We start from the raw sequence: 12,935 nt of genomic DNA on the forward strand, positions 1-12,935 counted from the left end.
GAGCCCGGAGGGGGGGGGAGGTGACAGCGCCCGCGCCCAGCTCCCCTGCAGCGCCGGCGGCCCTGGCGGGGCGCGGAAGGGTAGGCTCTCGCGGGCAGGGGCGGCGGCAGCGCAGAGCAGGGGCGGAAGGTCGGACGTGCGGGAGCTGCGTCCAGGGCGGCGGGCGCGGGGAGCCCCGGGGCGCGAGGGCCTGAAGGCAGGGCTGGGAGGTGCGAGCAACCTCCTCGCGCATCCCGAGCAGACGCCGCGGCAAGCCGCGGCCAGAGACGGGGTGCGGGCCGGGGCAGGGGCGTGGCCCCGGAGGCGGGGCGGGGAGATGCCTGGCTCTGGGGACTGGCTCAGGAGCCGCGGCAGAGGCTGGGACCCTGCGGCCGCCGGCGGCACAGTGGTGCCGCGCCCCGTCCTCACCTGCGCGGAGCAAGGAAGCAGCTTTAAGGCGTTCAAGAAAATGCCCAAGATCACGGAAGGGCAAATTCGTTCTTTTAACCCGGGGCCGGGTGTCCCTCGCTTTCAGACGTGCCTTGATTTCCTTCTAGACCCAGCTGGTGAACGCCCGAGGCCCCGGAGAGCCGTCGGGGGCGTGGCAGAGGCAGAGCCCAGCTTGCGCGGAGAGGGGCTGCCCAGGACCCCTGCCCGCCGCCCTGCCTCCGCCAGTCAGCGATTTCGGAAACCGCAGGTACCGTGGGCCCCAGGAGGACTTGCCTCCTTCGAGGCGGCTTTTCTGTGACTAGAACGGGCACTGCCTGAACTTGGGGCATTCAGAAAGGACCTCGGCAGCCCTCGCCGGGGCTGTGCCCTCACGCCGGGGCTGCGGTTCCAGACCGTTCCGTGATAATCCGCGTCTACCGTTCCCTGCAGCTGCGTGCCGCGTTCCAGAGCAGGGTTCTTACAGGTGCTTCTCCTCGGGGTTCTGACTTGGGCTGCTAATTGAGCATTTAACTAGCGTCTGTGAGTTCGTGCATCTGTGCTGACTCTGTGACGTAATTCCCTTTGGGAGTAGCGTGTGTGCCGTGGGCCGTCTGTCCCCGCGTCCGTTCGGGTGTTGTTCGAAGAGGCCGCCTCTGTCCCTGCGCTTCTCGGATCACGGAAGCAGGTGTTGCGCATCTCCTGGAGCCAAGGGAGCGATTCCGCAAGTGCGGGAGGTGATTACAGTTCAGTTAGGAAGTAAGGGATTTGTCACCGGTTCTTTTTTTTTTTTTTAATGTTTTTTTATTATGTTAGTCACCATACAGTACATCCCTGGTTTTTGATGTAAAGTTCGGTGATTCATTAGTTGCGTATAACACCCAGTGCACCATGCAACACGTGCCCTTACTACCCATGTCACTGGTTCTTGACCTCCGGGGCTGTTACATCCAGACCCAGAAATATAATATAAGCAGAGGCTTTCAAAAATTCCCATGTTTTTCTGGGGAAAATAGATGGTGTGCCTGTGTGTGTGTGTGTGTAAAGGCACCAGCATAACGAACAGGCTGTCATTGCTTCTCTAGATACTTTTACATACAAAAAGTCATCATTCTAAGGAAGAGAAGTTATCAGTGCAAATGAACAAACCTTTTTTAAAAATTTTAAAGAGAGAGGAAAAGTCTCATTGGCACCCAAGTGAAGGCCGCTGCCCCGGGCCACAGTGTTCACAAAGAAGGGTGCTCTGGGGAAGAACACGTGTGCAGGGCTACATGTGTTTGTGGTTTTTTCATAAAGAGTTACAGAGTTACGAATCATTGTGACAAAGGACTTCCCAGAAAGTTACAGGCTTTATTTTTTTTTCTTTTTAGGTTTTAGTATGTGCAAGTCTGAATGATTTTAATCTTATGGGACCCACGGAGATTTTTTTTTCTTTTTATGTTTGGAATACTTCTTTTTGGTCAGATTTTTTTTTTTTTAACAAAGCAGATGTACGGTGTGTGCACAGGACAGAAATACAGCCCATGTTTTGAGGTTTTGCTGAGTCATTTTGACCCTGGTAAGCGTTAAAGTATAGCTTCCCTGGGAGCCCAGGAGCAGGGCCCGCAAACGTTAAAAGTTAAGTTGTCCTTTATCATTTCCCCCTTTTGATCAATAATCTTTCCTCAGCCTGGACGATCAGTCTTATGTTTCCATATCCCTTGGTGCCAGGGTGCCTGTCTTGTCTGCCCTGGGCCCAGCAAGTCCCTGGTGCGAGGAATGAACACACCTGTTTTTTCACCCAGAGTTCCTTGGTGGGGGGACTCACCGTAATGTAAATGCTGGGAAACTTAGAAATGACATATGTTCTGTATGAAGTCCGATTGACGAGCAGACGGTAAATGTGCTTGCCTTAGATTGTCTGGCTTTGCATTTGGTAAAGAATTTGCTTCAGTGATGCATGGAGAGTAAAAGAATTCTAATAAGTACAAGTGGAAGGAACCAGTGTGACGTTGCAATAGACTTCAGCGAGAGAAAAATCCGAAGAGTCCTTCACATGCATTTGGATAGAAAGGTGGGGAATGTGTGATGATTCCGGAGAGAAGATGGAACCGGTGTGTGGGGTAGACCTACTCCTAACGGAACTCCCGCCGTTACTCTGGGCAGAGACGTAACATCAGGAGGAGACCAAGTTCAGTCCCTGATGTCAGGAGGGCATCCCCGGCCGGAGGAGCGGCTGTGGGTGCGCTCTGAGAGCTGCTGTGACCTGGGCAGGGTCTCGGGCTTGTTGTCTCCAGTAAGGAATGCAGAGCCTAGCTTGTTCCCAGACAGGAACCAAATCAGTTGACCCTGAGCCCGGGCTGCCTCGGGGACGTGGATTTGTTAATGGGGTCTGAAAGAAACAACAGCCGGCTGGGGCGGAACAGTTCTCCGAAAACCAGGCTTTAAATCTTCTGCTAGTTTCAGCCACATTAACCCTGTGGGGCAGTTTCAGTTCCTCCCTGAGCTAGGGCAGTGCCTCGATCTTGAAGAACTGGGATGATGACCCCCTCCGGCTACTTCCTTTTCTCCTTGGGTGAGGTAGGTTTTGGGTAAAGAGCAGTTTTTGTCAACCTTAGCCATGCCGTCCCGTGCGCAGGTCACAGCAGCAAGGGACACAGACACAGCAGGGAGTCAGACGTGCTGAGATCTTTCCTGTGACAGATTCCCATCTCTGTGGAGCACGGATGGAGGGCTTGTCCTGTAACTGCCTCAGCTGACTTAGGGTGCAGTGGGAACTTCGGAATGTACCGACTTGACCTGCGGGGTGTAACTTTGGGCCCCTTGTGCTAATGGAGGGGGTATCCGAGGTGGTTCCGTATTGGAGACTTGGGTATTTTTCCGCATAGTTTGGCCGTACATGACATCATAATTTCATCCCCGAGTGTAATCCAGGGAACAGTAGCAGTGCAGGCAGGGGCGACAGCCTCTAAAGTAGATCTGATCCCCGGGAGTATCCAAGAGAATGGATCAGTCAACCAGTCCTGTCCACCTTAAAAAGGGGGGGGGTGTGGTGGTCAGGGGCCTCTCGCATCCGGGAGGGTTGCTGCGTGGTTTTACGCATGGGGGCTCTTCCTTCCCAGGACGAGCTGAAACAGGTGCAGCAAGTCGTGTCAGCTACGGAATCGACTCTGCCTCGGTCAGCGCTCAGAGGATTAGGAGAGGCATTTTTAGGGAGACAAAGGAAAAACACAGGTTGATGGTTGGAACAAATTATAAACCCAGTGTCTGAGTCCTGAGTGCTGCCAGTGACGAGACTTCTACGTGTCAGGCCCAACGTATCCTCAGATGGAGTGGGGGCAGGGAGCAGTGATTGGCGGATTTTTCTGGTTTGTAGTTCGGATGCCTCTGGTGCTCCTTTCAGTGGCCCATAGAGCAACAGGCACTGACCGTCTGTACCTGAGCTGTGGTGGCCTGAGGTTCCTGCACCTGCCAGTCCATGAGGATGGGATATCTTTCCATTTGTTTGGGTCATTTTCAGTGTCTTTCATCCATGTTTTATAGTGTTCAGAGTACAAGTTTTTCATCTCCTTGGTTGAGTTTATTTCTAAGCATTTTATTCTTTTTGGTGCAATTGTAAATGGGATTGTTTTTCTTAATTCCCTTTTTGTTACTTCATTATTAGTGTATAGAAATGCAACAGATTCCTGTGTATTTTGTATCTGTGACCTTACTGAATTCATTTATCAGTTCTGGTAGTTTTTTGGTGGGGTCTTCAGGGTTTTCTATATTTAGTATCATGTCATCTGCAAATAGTGAAAGTTTTATTTCTTCCTTAGCAATTTGGATGCTTTTTATTTCTTTTGTTTGTGTGACTGTGCAGCTAGGATTTCCAGTACTAATGTCGAGTAAAAGTGGTGAGAGCGGACATCCTTGTCTTGTTCCTGACTTCAGGGGAAAGGCTCTCAGTTTTTCCCATTGAGGATGATGTTGGCTGTGAGTTTTTCATTTAAGCCTTTATTATGTTGAGGTATGTTCCCTCTAGATGTACTTTACTTAGGGGTTTTCATCATGAATTGATGTTGTACTTTGTCAAATGATTTTTCCGGATCTATTTAAATTATCATATGGTTTTTTCCTTTCTCTTACTGGTGTGATGTATCATGTTGATTGATTTGTAAATATTGAACCCCTTGCATCCTAGGACTAAGTCCCACTTATTTGTGGTGAATTAGTTTTTAATGTGTTGCTGGATTTGTTTTGTTATATTTTGTTGATGATTTTTGTGTCTATGTTCATCAGAGATATTGGCCTGTAGCTCGTGTGTGTGTGTGTGTGGTGCCTTCATCCAGTTTTGGCGTCACGTTAATGCTGGCTTCATAGAATGAATTTGGAAGTTTCCTTCCTCTTCTATCTTTTGGAATAGTTTGAGAAGAATAAATATTAACTGTTCCTTAAATGTTTCGTAAAATTCCCCTGCGAAGCCATCTGGTCCTGGCCTTGCGTTTATTGGGAGTTTTCCGATGTATTTATTTCCGTGGTGCTGGTTGTTACTGCTCTGCTTTCATTTCTGATTTGAGTCCCCCCACCCTCCGCTTCTCTCTTTTGATGGGCCTGCTGAAAATTTATCAAATTTGTATCTCTCCAAAGAACCAGCTCCTGTTTCCAAAGAAACAGCTCATTGATCTGTTCTTTTTTTTTTTTTTTCTTTTTCGTTTCTATTACATTTATTTCTGCTCTGATCTTTATTATTTCCTTCCTTCTACTGGTTTAGGATTTTGTTCTTTTTTTTTCTGGTTCCTTTAGGCATATGCTTAGGTGTTTTCTTTGAGATTTTTCTTGCTTTCTGAGTTAGGCCTGTACTGCTATAAACTTCCCTGTTAGGACAACTTTTGCTGCATCGCAAAGATTTTGGACAATTGTGTTTCCATTTTCATTTGTCTCCACAGATTTTTTTGATTTCCTCTTTGATTTCTTGGTTGACCTACTCATTGATTACTAGCAAGTTATTTAACCTTCGTTTATTTGTGGTCTTTCCAGATTTTTTTTTCCTTGTGGTTGATTTCTATTTTCATAGTATTGTCAGAAAAGATGCAGGGTATGACTTTGGTCTTTTGAATTTGTCGAGATTTGTCTTGTAGCCTAATATGTAAATCATGCTAGAGAATGTTCCATGTGCACTTGAAAGAATGTGTATTCTGATGTTTTAGAATGGGAAGTTCTGAATGTATCTGTTAGCTCTATCTGGTCCATTGTGTTATTCAAAGCCACTGTTTCCTTATTGATTTTCTGTTTAGATCATCTGTCTATCGATGTAAGTGGGTTGTTAAAATCCCCTACTATTATTACAATTGATTATTTCCTTTATGCTTGTTATTAGCAACTTTATGTATTTGGGGCTCCCGTGTTGCGTGCATAAATATTTCTATTTTATTGGATGTTCTCTCTCTGACTATGTAGTGTCCTTGTCTGTCTCTTGTTGCAGTCTTGTTTTAAAGTCTGTTTTGTCCAATATAAGTACTGCTACCCCAGGTTTCTTTCCACTTCTATTTTCATGATACTTTTTTTTGTTTGTTTCAAGTTGGTATACATTATGGAATATTTTATTGCTGTTTTATCATCGGTTTTTCCCTTAAGATGATTTTTTTATTATAATAATATTTTTTTATTATATTATGTTAGTCACCATACAGTTCATCCCTGGTTTTTGATGTAAAGTTCCATGATTCATGATACTTTTCCATTCCTTCACTTTCAATCTGCATGTGTCTTTAGATCTCAGATGAGTCTCTCATGGGCGGAATATAGATGGGCCTTGCTTTTTTATCCATTCTGTCACCCTGTGTCTTTTGATTAGACTGTTTAGTCCATTTACACTCAAAGTAATTATCGAGAGGTATGTACTTGTCGCCATTTTGTTACTTGCTTTATGCTTGTTTCGCAGTTCTTCTCTGTTCCTTTCTTGCTCTCTTTCATGGTTAGCCTTTCGTGATATCCTTGGATTCCTTTCTCTTTATTTTTTCTATCTCTTTTACCAGTTTTTGATGGGCCTGCTGAAAATTTATCAAATTTGTATCTAATTACCATTAGATTTATATGTAACATCTTATGTATGTAGAATTTCATATGAAGTTGATGGCTGCGTAAGTTCGAATCCATTCTGCGAGCACTAGATTTGTACCCCTCTCCCCTGCCACACGTTTTACATGTACGGTGTCATCCTTTTCATCCTGCGCTGATTTTTGTAGATACACTCAATTTTGCTGCTTTTGTGCTTCTTACTTTTCTTACTCCTGCTGTGGTCTTTCCTTTCCACTCAAAAGAGTCCTCTTTCACATTTCTTTTAAGGCTGGTTTAGTGGTCATGAATTCCTTGAACTTTTGTGTGGGAAACTCCTTATCTCTCCTTCTATTCTGAACGATAGCCTTGCTGATAGAATATTCCTGGCTGCAGACTTTTTCAGCACTTTGAATATATCCTGCCACCCTCTTCTGGCCTACAAAGTTTTTGCTGAAAAATCAGCTGAGAGCCTTATGGGGTTTCCCTTGTATGTAACTGTTTATCGCCCCCTCTTGCTGCTTTTAAAATTCTCTTTATCCCTACCTTTTGGCATTTTAATTACTATGTGTCTTGGGGTGGACCTCCTTGGATTGATTTTTTCTGTGGGCTCTCTGTGCCTCCTGGATTTACATTTGCTTCCTTCCCCAGATTTGGGAAGTTTGCTGCTATTGTTTCTTCAAATAAATTTTCTGCCTTCTTTTCTCTCTCTTCTCCTTCTGGGACCCGTATAATGCAAATGTTATTGTGCTCGATGGTGTCTCTGTGTTCCTTTAGTGTATTTTCAGTTTTTGTTATTTTTTCTCTCTCCCGTTCAACTTGGTTGCTTTCCATTGCTCAGTCCTCCGGGTCACTGATATGTTCTCTGCTTCCTCTGGTCCACTGTTTATTCCATCTCGTGTGTTTTAAATTTCAGTTATTGAGTTCTTCATCCCTGATTGGTTATGTTTTCTATCTCTTCGTTGAGGGTATTGCTGAGGTCCTCCATTCTTTTCTCAAGCCCAGTGAATATCTTTATAACCACTACTTTAATTTCTTTGTCAGGCATATTACTTTTCTCTGTTTCACTTAGGTCTCTTGCTGTGATTTTGTCTTGTTCTTTCATTTGGGACATACTCCTCTGTCTCCTCATTTTATCGAACTCCCTGTGTCTGTTTCTATGTGTTAGGAAAGTCAGCTACGTCTCTTGCTTTTGAAAGTAGTGGCCTTTGGAAGAAGTCCCATAGTGCCCTGCAGTGCAGTGTCCCCTGTTCACTGGAACCCTGCAGGGTGTCTCCTGTGTGTGTTGCATGTGCCCTGCTATTGTGGCTGAGCTGCTTTTTCCCTTAGTCCATTTGTCTGCAGTGGCTCTCTCTGCCTGTTATGGGCAGGTTTCAGTCCCTGTGTTAGGTGGCCAGTCTGGGGCCACCTTAGGCTTGAGTCGAGTTAGACCAAGCATTTGTGAGATGCAGTAGCACCAAACTGTAGGGCACTTCCCTGTGTTGTCCCCTGAGCAGCTTTTCTTGGTGAGCAGGGACTGTAGTCAGACCAGCTGTCTGCCCCCAGCAGTGGAACTGAGTGTGTGGTTATCTTTCCCATTCCCTGGAGTGGGAGTCACTTCGGAGGACTGCTGGCCCCTACTTGGGCTCCTGGCTCGCTGCCAGGCTTCTGCTGCTGCTTTGGATGGGTTCTGGCCAAAGGGGTCATGGAGGGCGTGGGTCCACAGGAGAAGGTGGTGATGGGGCACTCATGGTGCCGGCAGAGTTGCCGGGGCTTAGAAGGAGACCTGCATCAGCCCAGGGAAAGTCCCCGAGGCAGGGACGGAGGGGCGGGTCCGCAGGAGAAGTGCTGGCGGGGCACGCTGTTAGCCAGCTAGGTGGAGCGCGGTGCTGTGCGGGCTCCCACAGCCGTCGGTGTATTCAGGCCAGGGCAGGGGAGGGAAGTGGGCCCACCAGCTCTTCTTTTCTTGAAGTCTCCCAGAGATCCCTGCCCCTCCAGCACGTGCTCTGGGATGAGTAAATAAATCTCCTCGTATGGGCCAGGCATTTTTCAAACCCCCGCTTGTGTTCTGTATCTCAGCGGGGCTGTTTGTAGCGCGGTCTCTTTAAGCGCAGGAACTCAGTTTCCTCACAGCCCTCCTCGCTCTCCCAGAGCCCCGCCCGCTGATTGTAAGAACTCCTGACATTAGGGCCCTCTGGGTTTCGAAGGCAAATGCTGTGGGAATGTGTGTTCCTGGTGCCTGGGGTGGGGTCTGCTCTTCTCCCCTCCAGGCCCGCAGCACCCCTCCCTCCTGGGGACAGCCCTTGCCGCTCTCTTCCACGTGATGTCATCTCTCCATTCAGCTGTAGAGTCTGTTCTGCCGGTGTTCGGGTCACTTCCTGGGTTGTGTACGTGACGTGGGTGCTTCTAGTTGTAGCCATGGGATAAGGTGAGCCTCGGCTCGCCTGCTCTGCCATCTTCCCCTCATGTCCTGTACAAGTGTATTTTAAACATTCATTTATTCCAATCGTAGTCATCCTGACCACATATAAAATTATTTTCCAAAGATTTCCCCTTCACTAACCTTTTTTTTTTTTTTAAAGATTTTATTTATTTGACAGAGAGAGAGACAGCCAGCGAGAGAGGGAACAAGCAGGGGGAGTGGGAGAGGAAGAAGCAGGCTCATAGCGGAGGAGCCTGATGTGGGGCTCGATCCCATAACGCCGGGATCACGCCCTGAGCCGAAGGCAGACGCTCAATGGCTGTGCCACCCAGGCGCCCCTCCCCTTCACTAACCTTCTATAACTTTCTTCTGCATTTAGACTTTGTCATAAGTTTTCTCTAAATAACCAGTCTTGTATCAGGACAAAATTACTTTCTTTTTTTCTCAACAACAGTGTGTTCTCATTCTTTATACTTTTCTTACAGATCTTCTAATTTTTGCTGCATACAGAGTTGGTTTCCTTATCTCCAGCAGTCTCAGTTACATTTAGGAGAATTTTAACTCTTAGAAACCGTAGTCTCCAGGGAAAACTTAGTAGCCAATTATGAACTATTACACCAGAATTCTTTAGATTGGGAAATTTATGAATATGTTTTATGTGTTCTAGAAATGTGTTTTTTCATAGTACAACTATAAAGCTTAAAACGTGTTTATGAGGAGACCCAAGTATCTTTAGATTCTCTGTAAGAAGCCAAAAGCAGATAAACCTATGTTGAGTGATGTTTCAGTATTTTATCTTTTTTGGAAAAAACTAGTATCCAGTGAATTCAACCCAATTTCTTATTTAGCCTAGCAGAAACTTCAAAGTTTTAGGTTACCAAAGATTTTGGAAGCTATTTAAAAGTTTCTGAACATTTTCTTTAAAATTTAATTTACTCGCTCCTAACAATTACCCATGAAAACTTCATGAGACAAAAGCAACCATCATTTTAAATTTTTTTTTTTTTTTTTTTTTGGTGACAGGTTACAACATTGACAAAATGAATTTAATACATTCAGGTAGGATAAAAGCTGATTATATTATATTTGATGTTGATAGTGCCAAAAGCATGTGTATTTTAATTAAACCAGCAACCTTGAATTAGCTTTCATAGCGAATGTGCTGCACCCGTGTCCCCTGAAACACTCGGTTTGGTCCCCCAGCCGATTTACGTGGGGCTTCTGTGGGGAAATCTTAGGCGGGTGGTTTGAGGCCGGGGGAGTCCGCGGGCCCTTCGTGCTCACTTGGGAGCTGCTGCCGTGTGAGCCTCGTGAGGAGGAGGCCTGCCAGGCAGCTCTGGGCGCTTTCGCTCCTTGGCCGCGAGGGCACGGAGAGCAGGAGCCCTTGGCACCGGGGGTGCTGCCCACGGCCCTGGACCAGCTGTGTGAGCGGCGCCACGGCGGTCGGGCAGGAACGGGACGTTCAAGGTTGGGACTAACGTTGCTCCATTGCCACGTCCTGTCCCCCCTCCCCAGACAGGCTTGCTCTCCAGGTGCTTCGCAGCCCCCTGGGGGGGGGCGCAGAGGAGGCGGCCTCAGTTTGGGTGTTAGTTCTGAAGCTTGTACTTGGGAAGGTAGATCCAGGATTTCCAGTGTCTGCCTGTTTTCCTCCTGCTTTTCCTCCTTTTTCTGACTATTGAGAACGGGGTTGGGTGTCTAAGATTTTTGTCCATCCTTCTCTCTCTGGACCATCAGTTGGGTTCCTTCACATCTTTATTACAGAGGAACATAAGCCTGAATGTACAGAATTTCATCCCAGATAAACTTGAAAAACATTTCAGCTAGTTTTTATCTTTCTGAGTTTGAGTTTTTATAAGCGCTTGCCTTTAAACCAATAGAGCTCCTTGGGGCGCCTGGGTGGCACAGCGGTTAAGCGTCTGCCTTCGGCTCAGGGGGTGATCCCGGAGTCCTGGAATCGAGCCCCGCATCAGGCTCCTCCGCTGGGAGCCTGCTTCTTCCTCTCCCACTCCCCCTGCCTGTGTTCCCTCTCTCGCTGGCTGTCTCTCTGTGTCAAATAAATAAAAATCTTTTAAAAACATAAACCAGTAGAGCTCCTTTACAAATTAATTTTAGCAGTGCCATCTCAAGGTGGAGAAAATCTCTCTCAGTCATTACACGTGGACACATATACACGAGCTGCAAACAAAACTGAGCCGTTGTTTCCCTGATGCTTGTGGAGAGCACTTTAAAGACCCAATTTCTAAATATTTCCCTTTCATTAAAACAAATCCAGTCACAGATTGCATTATAATTTATGTATCCATTTTCTTTTTTTTAATAATTTTTATTATATTAGTCACCATACAGTACATGCCTAGTTTTTGATGTAAAGTTCGATGCTTCATTAGTTGCGTATAACACCCAGTGCACCATGCAACACGTGCCCTCCTTAATACCCATCACCAGCCTATCCCATCCCCCACCCCCCTCCTCTCTGAAGCCCTCAGTTTGTTTCCCAGAGTCCATAGTCTCTCATGTTTCATTCCCCCTTCTGTTTACCCCCCCTTCATTCTTCCCTTCCTTCTCCTACCGATCATCCTAGTTCTTATGTTCCATAAATGAGTGAAACCATATGATAATTGTCTTTCTCTGCTTGACTTATTTCACTTAGCATTATCTCCTCCAGTGCCGTCCATGTTGCAGCAAATGTTGAGAATTCGTTCTTTCTGATAGCTGAGTAATATTCCATTGTATATATGGACCACAGCTTCTTAATCCAGTCATCTGTTGAAGGGCATCTCGGCTCCTTCCATGATTTGGCTATTGTGGACAATGCAGCTATGAACATTGGGGTGCATATGGCCCTTCTCTTTACTACGTCTGTATCTTTGGGGTAAACACCCAGTAGTGCAATGGCTGGGTCATAGGGTAGTTCAATTTTTAACTTTTTAAGGGACCTCCACACTGTTTTCCAGAGTGGCTGTACCAACTTGCATTCCCACCAACAATGTAGGAGGGATCCCCTTTCTCCACATCCTCTCCAACAATTGTTGTTTCTTGCCTTGTCTATCTTTGCCATTCTAACTGGCGTAAGGTGGTATCTCAGTGTGGTTTTGATTTGAATTTCCCTGATGGCTAATGATTTTGAACATTTTTTCATGTGTCTGTTAGCCATTTGTATGTCTTCATTGGAAAAGTGTCTGTTCATATCTTCTGCCCATTTTATGATTTGTTTATTTGTTTCTCGTGTATTGAGTTTGAGAAGTTCTTTGTAGATCTTGGATACCAGTCCTTTATCTGTGGTGTCCTTTGCAAATATATTCTCCCATTCCGTGGGCTGTCTCTTAGTTTTTTTGACTGTTTCCTTGGCTGTGCAGAAGCTCTTTATCCTGATAAAGTCCCATAAGTTCATTTTATCTTTTATTTCTCTTGCCTTTGGAGATGTGTCGTGAAAAAGGTTGCTCTGGCCGATGTCATAGAAGTTGTTGCCTATGTTCTCCTCTAGAATTTTGATGGATTCCTGTCTCACATTGAGGTCTTTCATCCATTTGGAGTTTATTTTTGTGTATGGTGTGAGAGAGTGGTCAAGTTTCATTCTTTTGCATGTAGCTGTCCAATTTTCCCAGCACCATTTATTGAAGAGACTGTCTTTTTTCCACCGGATGTTTTTTCCTGCTTTATCAAAGATTAGTTGCCCAAAGAGCCGAGGGTCCATTTCTGGGTTCTCTATTCTGTTCCATTGGTCGATGTGTCTGTTTTTGTGCCAGTACCATGCTGTCTTTGTGATCACAGCTTTGTAGTACAGCTCGAAATCCGGCATTGTGATGCCCCCAGCTTTGTTTTTCCTTTTCAACAGTTCCTTGGAGATTCGGGGCCTTTTCTGGTTCCATACAAATTTAAGGACTATTTGTTCCAGTTCTTTGAAAAATGTCCTCGGTATTTTGATCGGGATAGCATTGAAAGTGTAGATTGCTCTGGGTAGTATGGACATTTTAACTATGTTAATTCTTCCAATCCATGAGCATGGAATATTTTTCCATCTTTTTATGTCTTCCTCAATATCTTTCAAAAGTGATCTATAGTTTCTAGGATATAGGTCCTTTACGTCTCTGGTTAAGTTAATTCCAAGGTAACG

The 12,935-nt window shown here is 45.8% G+C and overlaps 1 long non-coding RNA gene across 1 annotated transcript in view; it reads left to right on the plus strand.

The window, feature by feature from the left end:
- The first annotated feature begins 95 nt into the window (after positions 1 to 95).
- LOC117795404 overlaps positions 96 to 12,935 on the plus strand; it is a 23,542-nt gene continuing 10,702 nt past the window's right edge. The window contains exon 1 of the long non-coding RNA XR_004619397.1: positions 96 to 676. This is a non-coding gene — a long non-coding RNA (uncharacterized LOC117795404). The remainder of the gene's footprint in view (positions 677 to 12,935) is intronic.

The sequence above is a fragment of the Ailuropoda melanoleuca genome, chromosome 1, assembly GCF_002007445.2.
Source record: "Ailuropoda melanoleuca isolate Jingjing chromosome 1, ASM200744v2, whole genome shotgun sequence".
Classification (NCBI taxonomy): domain Eukaryota; kingdom Metazoa; phylum Chordata; class Mammalia; order Carnivora; family Ursidae; genus Ailuropoda; species Ailuropoda melanoleuca.